The sequence below is a fragment of the Eptesicus fuscus genome, chromosome 15 (genome assembly GCF_027574615.1).
Source record: "Eptesicus fuscus isolate TK198812 chromosome 15, DD_ASM_mEF_20220401, whole genome shotgun sequence".
Classification (NCBI taxonomy): Eukaryota; Metazoa; Chordata; class Mammalia; order Chiroptera; family Vespertilionidae; genus Eptesicus; species Eptesicus fuscus.
In genome coordinates this window covers 38,060,672-38,066,907 of record NC_072487.1, presented here as the reverse complement: position 1 = coordinate 38,066,907, position 6,236 = coordinate 38,060,672, and positions in this window count along the sequence as shown.

The following is a 6,236-nucleotide window of genomic DNA, read 5'->3' as shown; positions in this document are numbered from 1 at the left end:
CCAGGGCTGGCCCAAGGCACAGGCAAGCCTTGGAGGCAGCTGCCCAGCCACCCAGGGCCACCCGAGGCTCAGGTAACCAGGGCCGGCCGAGGCTTGTGCTGCTGGCAGTGGCAGCAGCAGAGGTGTGATGGGGACGTCGCTTACTCCCGATCGTCAGGTTGCCTCCCACCCCTGAGGGCTCCCGGACTGTGAGAGGGGGCAGGCCAGGCTGAGTGACCCCCCTTCCAGTGCGTGAATGTTCATGCACCGGTCCTCTAGTAGTTAATAATATTGTATTGTATACTTGAAATTTGCTAGGAGAGTATACCTTCAGTGTTCTCACCACACCAAAAAAAAAAAAAAAAAAAAGGTAATTAGGTGAGGTGATGAATGTGTATACATATTATCAGACCATCTCATCATATACCTTAAATATATACAATTCTCTTTGTCAGTTATACCTCAATGAAGCTGAAGAAAAACTAATGAGGGAACAAGAAGCTTGGGGCTTTTCTCTCCTCTCATCACAGCCCTGAATAAGAATCTGGCCAGGATGAAGCAATATAGTCCCTCTGCCCTTACATGCTTTTACTCCACCAAACCATTCATTCATTTCTTCATTCGTGAGTTTGTTTACTTGTTCATTTGTTAACTCAACATTTTTTGTCTCTTATTGTGTACCCTACTTCTGAATGCTCTGTCTAACCCCTCCTTATTCAAACCTCCACACCCAGAGGGACTCCTGAGCTCAAAAGAATCTTCCTGCCCAGCCCTCTGAGTAATGAGGACTCAGACCCACACACCACGCCCAGCTCCCAGTTACTGTGACCACTGGCAGTTTTATGACAAGACAGTAGCACAAAACCAACTGGCAATAAAATGCTTGAGAAGATTCTCCTCATCAAGAGAATGGTTTTAATTCAATGGAGACTTTGCAGATGGGAATGTAGGATTGAAAGCCTAAAGCCTATAAAGCCAGGCAGCCCCGAGTTCCCATTGTGGCTCCACCAGTTCACATGGTAGGACCTTGATTAAGTTAAGTTTAAAGCTGTCCCTTGCAATATGGGGATAAAAATGGTGCCCAACCCATTGGTTAAGAAGATTAAACAGGGTCATATAAAACACTTCGCACATGTGACAATACACATGCCGGTCACCATTCAAGGTGATGGGGACACAGCAAGAAAGAATATTGAGAAATCCCATGCTCTTACCCAGTATATGTTCTAATGGGGGGAGAGGGGAGGTGCAGAGATAATAAATAAATGGACAAAAATAACTATAACTATCTAAAGGACATTTTGAGTCTCCTCTAGAGGGAACATGGGGTGAGGAACATGGAGTGACTACTGACATACCTGCTCCTGGTGTGGGCTGCTCCTAACAGGTCTCCCCAGGTAGAGCCCAAAACGGACAGTCGTGTTGTGAAGAATGAGAAATTCATAAAATTGGCATTTAGATCAATTTTTCCTTGCTCTCTTTTTTCCTCTATGAAGACTATCCCAAATCCCTGAACATATATGACTGAGTCATTTTGTTTAACAAATTGCTGATCAAGCCCATTGTTTCATCCAAATGTGTTAGCCTGCAGAACCCAGAGCGCTTTCATGAAGGAAAGGGCTTGAGGCCCTGCAGTCTTCATAGTCATAGCGCCTTATTCCCATTCTTAGAGTCAGAAGTCTTACCTGTGGGAACACACCTGAGCTAGGATGTTTGTAGGACCATAAGCCTTTAAGTAACAGACAGTGTGGTGATTACCAGAGGGAAAGAGGAATAGGGGGAGGCAGGACAGGATAAAGGAGGGATAAATGATGACAGAAGGAGATTGGATTTTGGTTAGTAAAAATACAACACAATACATAACTTATCCTATCTAATAAAAGAATAATATGCAAATTAACCATCACTCTGCTACACCCACAAGCCACATCCCCCAGCCAATCAGGAGCGAGTATGCAAATTAACCCAACCAAGATGGGTGTGGCCACGGAGAGAGCAGGAGGGAGGCTTCCACGGCGATAGAGGAAGCCAAGCTTCTACAGCCCTGGCCTGCTTTGGCCTCTGCTTAAGTCTACAAAGTTTCAATTATAGAAGATAAATATATCCCAACAGAAATGGCTGCTGCCACAGAGCGAGCAGAAGGCTTGGCTCCACTCCAGGCTACAAAGTTTCAATTGTAGAAGATAAATAAGTCCCAGATACCAGGGCCTCCACTTGGGTCGCCGGGGGGCGTGGCCAGCCTGCAAACCACCATAGGCCCCTCTCCCAGGCCGCCCCACACCCCAAGGGAACCCCCACCCTGATCCGGGACACCCTTCAGGGCAAACCAGCTGGCCCCCACCTGTGCACCAGGCCTCTATCCTATCTAATAAAAGAGTGATATGTAGATTGACCATCACTCCAACACACAAGATGGCTGCCCCCATGTGGTCAAAGATCCTGCCCCCATGTGGACACAAGATGACCACCACAAGATGGCCAGCAGGGGAGGGCAGTTGGGAGGACCAGGCCTGCAAGGGAGGGAAGTTGGGGGCGATCAAGCCTGCAGGGGAGGGCAGTTAGGGATGACCAGGCCGGCAGAGGAGGGAAGTTGGGGGCAAACAGGCTGGCAGGAAGCAGTTAGACATCAATCAGGCTGGCAGGGGAGTGGTTAGGGGGTGATCAGGCTGGCAGGCAGAAGCTGTTAGGGGCAATCAGGAAGGCAGGCCAGTGAGCAGTTGGGAGCCAGCAGTCCTGGATTGTGAGAGGGATCCCAGATTGGAGAGGGTGTAGGCTGGGCTGAGGGACACCACCCCCCCGCCCCCGTGCACGAATTTCGTGCACCAGGCCTCTAGTGTATTATATAATTGTACACCTGAAACCTATATAATTTTATTAACCAATGTCACCCCAATCAATATATTCAATTTTTTTAAAAGACAAAAAAATAAATAATAAAAAAAAATAAATAAGTCACCAGAAAATTCCAAAAATAACCTCTAGAGGGCAGTTTCCCTCCTTTGATCTAGTCTTTAGCAGTCTTTTCAGAAGAACACTCAATACAACTATTACATTTAATACTAATTAGCATCACAGTGATATTTTAGAATCTTCATGAAGTGTAAATTCTTTGCAAATAAAAATTTCAGCAATGTGTTGAAAGATACAAGAATAACAAAATAATCTATTCCTGGATTGTCTATTCTTTCTGAGACAAGTGAAGCTGCATCACAGCACAGATATCTTACCCAAAGTTGAGAGGGAAAGGGGGAGACGGGCAGAGGGAGGGAGAGGGGAGGGGGAGGGGAAGAGGAACGGGGAAGGGGAGGTAGAGGAGAGGGGGAGGGGAGGGGGAGGGGGAGGGAGAGGTTTTACAGAGATTTTTTAAAACTTTTTCTCACTTTTTAAATCGATTTAATTTTGCCTTTCTTAAGCTTCATATAAATGGAGTCATTCAGTGTGTACATCTTTTCCTTTTTGGGGGGCTTCTTTGGATTAATATAATGTTTTTGAGATTAATTTCTGTTGTGTAATTCCTGCAGTAAATTGTTATTGTTATTTATTGAATAGGATTAGACTCAGTTATCCATTTACTTGTTGGGCATTGAGTTATTTCCAGTTATGGAATATTATAAATATATCTGCCATAAACATTAATAGAGAAAAGAAATCAATATTCAGAGTTTAAAGATATGGCAGCAGTTCCCAAGGATTCCTCATCTCCCTCCCCTGCTCCCACCCCTTTGCTGGCTCCTATGAGGCATCCTACACAAAGAAAATGCCTCTTATTATCCTCCCTCACTCTCTTCTCCCATATGGGCACCCTGTCAGAGGTGTTCACCCTCCAAGGACTCATTAGCAAGTGCTGAGGCCCCAGGAGCCACTGACACCTCCCCACATGGTCTGTCTGGCTCTTACTTCTCCGCAGCCGTCATGAGGCAGCCCTGTGCCCAGACAGCTGCTTACTGCTTATGCCTGAATCCCCACCCTTCCTCATTGCTGTGGCCCCACACCAATAACCTGCTTAATGTGAGCTTTCTGTGTCGTGCATGGGTGCCGGCTTGTGCACACTGACCCGCATGACCCTCCTGATGAAGCAGGGTGGGGCGGGGAAGGGGGTTGTGAGGCAGGGCCAGGCACAAATGGGCCAGCTTTGGAGAGGCCCTCCTGCTCCCTCCAGCTCCGACCAGAACATCTCCAGTATCTTTACACAGTGTGTTTCAGAAATAGGTTTTGAGTTGAAAAGGGGACTATAGAAAAGGCTGAATACTTCTGGCCTGGACTGATTCCTACTTTGCCCTCTTAAACAAGCTTCCGGGTGGTCTGACTCCATGCATGACAGGATCCCTTGCATACCAACCCCTGATCTCAAAGTGGAGCCCTGACTGGCTTCACCCCATCTTTCTTCACTCAACTGATGATGATTAGGAACATATTCTGTGCAGCTGAATCTGATAAGCACGAGAGAACATTTCCAAAAAAGAGTAATATAGATCTGCCCTCTTTTGTGTGAACATCTTAATGCTAGTCCCTGGGCCTAGAGTCTAGGCCCCCTAAGGTCCCTTTTAAAATATCTCCCAGAAGGGTCTATGGCTGTCATGCCTGCCTTGGCATCCCAGGTCTGAGTCATGCTCCCTATTTTAGATGTTGAAAAATCTTTAGCATCACTAAAATCAATTTGGTGGCATCATTTAGTAAGCTTAACACTAAGCAGGTTTTTCTCACATTCACAATAGATTACAATGTTATTAATTTTTCATTTCTTGCAACGATAGGTCCCATAGAAGAGATAATAAACTGGGTCTCATACCACACCAAACAAGAAAAAAAAAAGGAAAGAAGGAAGGAAGGAAGGAAGGAAGGAAGGAAGGAAGGAAGGAAGGAAGGAAGGAAGGAAGGAAGGGAGAAAGGGAGAAAGACTAAGAAGAAAAGATTATATCCTAAGAATCCCAAAACACCAATCAGAAGAATATATGCACCCCTATGTTCATAGCAGTTATTTATAATAGCTCAGATTTGGAAACAGCCCAGTAGATGAGTAGATAAAAAAGCTGTGGTGCATTTACACAAAGGAATACTATGCAGCTGTAAAAGCAAAGGTTCTATTACCCTTTGAGACAGCATGGAGAGACCTGGGGATGATTATGCAAAGCGAAATAAGTCAGTCAGAGAAAGACAAATATCACATGATCTCCCTTATAAGTGGAATCTAATGATCACAATAAACTAATGAATAAAATATAGAACCAGGGCCCTGGAAACATGGAACAGACTGATAAATCTCAGAGGGAAGGGGAAGGGAGGAGGGAGAGATGAACCAAAGAACTTATATGCATACTAGAGGCCCGATGCATGAAATTCGTGCAAGGGGCTCAGCCCTTCATCGGGAAGGTCATCTGGAAGGACGTTCGGCTGTCCAGTCTAATTAGCATATTATGCTTTTATTATTATAGATATGCATAACCTATGGACACAGACAATACAGTGGTGAGGGCTTGGGACAGGTGGGAACTGGGTGGTAGGGAGCAAGGGAGAAAAAGGGGGGACATCTGTAATACTCTCAATAATAAAAATAAAATAATAAAATATTTTAAAGGAAAATAAAAGAAGGAAAGATTAAACAAGAAATATTTAAAAGAAAATCATTTGGGAGAACTCTTTGAGTGGGTGAGTGGGGTCTGTAATCCTATTATATGACCCTCTGGGAAAAATGGTGAACTGGTCTCCCGCTGGGAGAAAAAATAATATTTCATTCTTCTTCCTCAAAATTTCCTTAGGTTTGACTATAAAACAAAAATCCAGCCCAAATAGAGTCCATCCTAATACAGTTCATCTTAAGGCATGGTTAAGTGAACTAATAAAGTTTCCTTTTAAGTTGCATCTCTGACACTTGCAATGAAAAACTAATAATTCCCTCTCTCTCTCTCTTCCCCCCCCCCTCCAGAGAGATAAGAGTAAAAGAAACTTTGGAATCTATATTTCCATATATACAATAAGGGAATATTTCTTTTTTGACTCTCTCTCTCTGTCAAAAAATAAATATCCCCTTATTGTATATATGGAAATATAGATTCCAAAGTTTCTTTTACTCTTATCTCTCCCCTGCACTGCAGTAAGTTTGATATATGCCACTTTTCAATGTTTTGGGAGCTTCAGCTATGCATTAAAAAGAAGGGGGACAGGGCTGGGAGGTGACAATAATTATCACAATTTATTTTTCCTTGTCCCGTGTCCTAGAAAAGAAACAAGTCATTCTGGGATAATTTAGCACTTTGAAG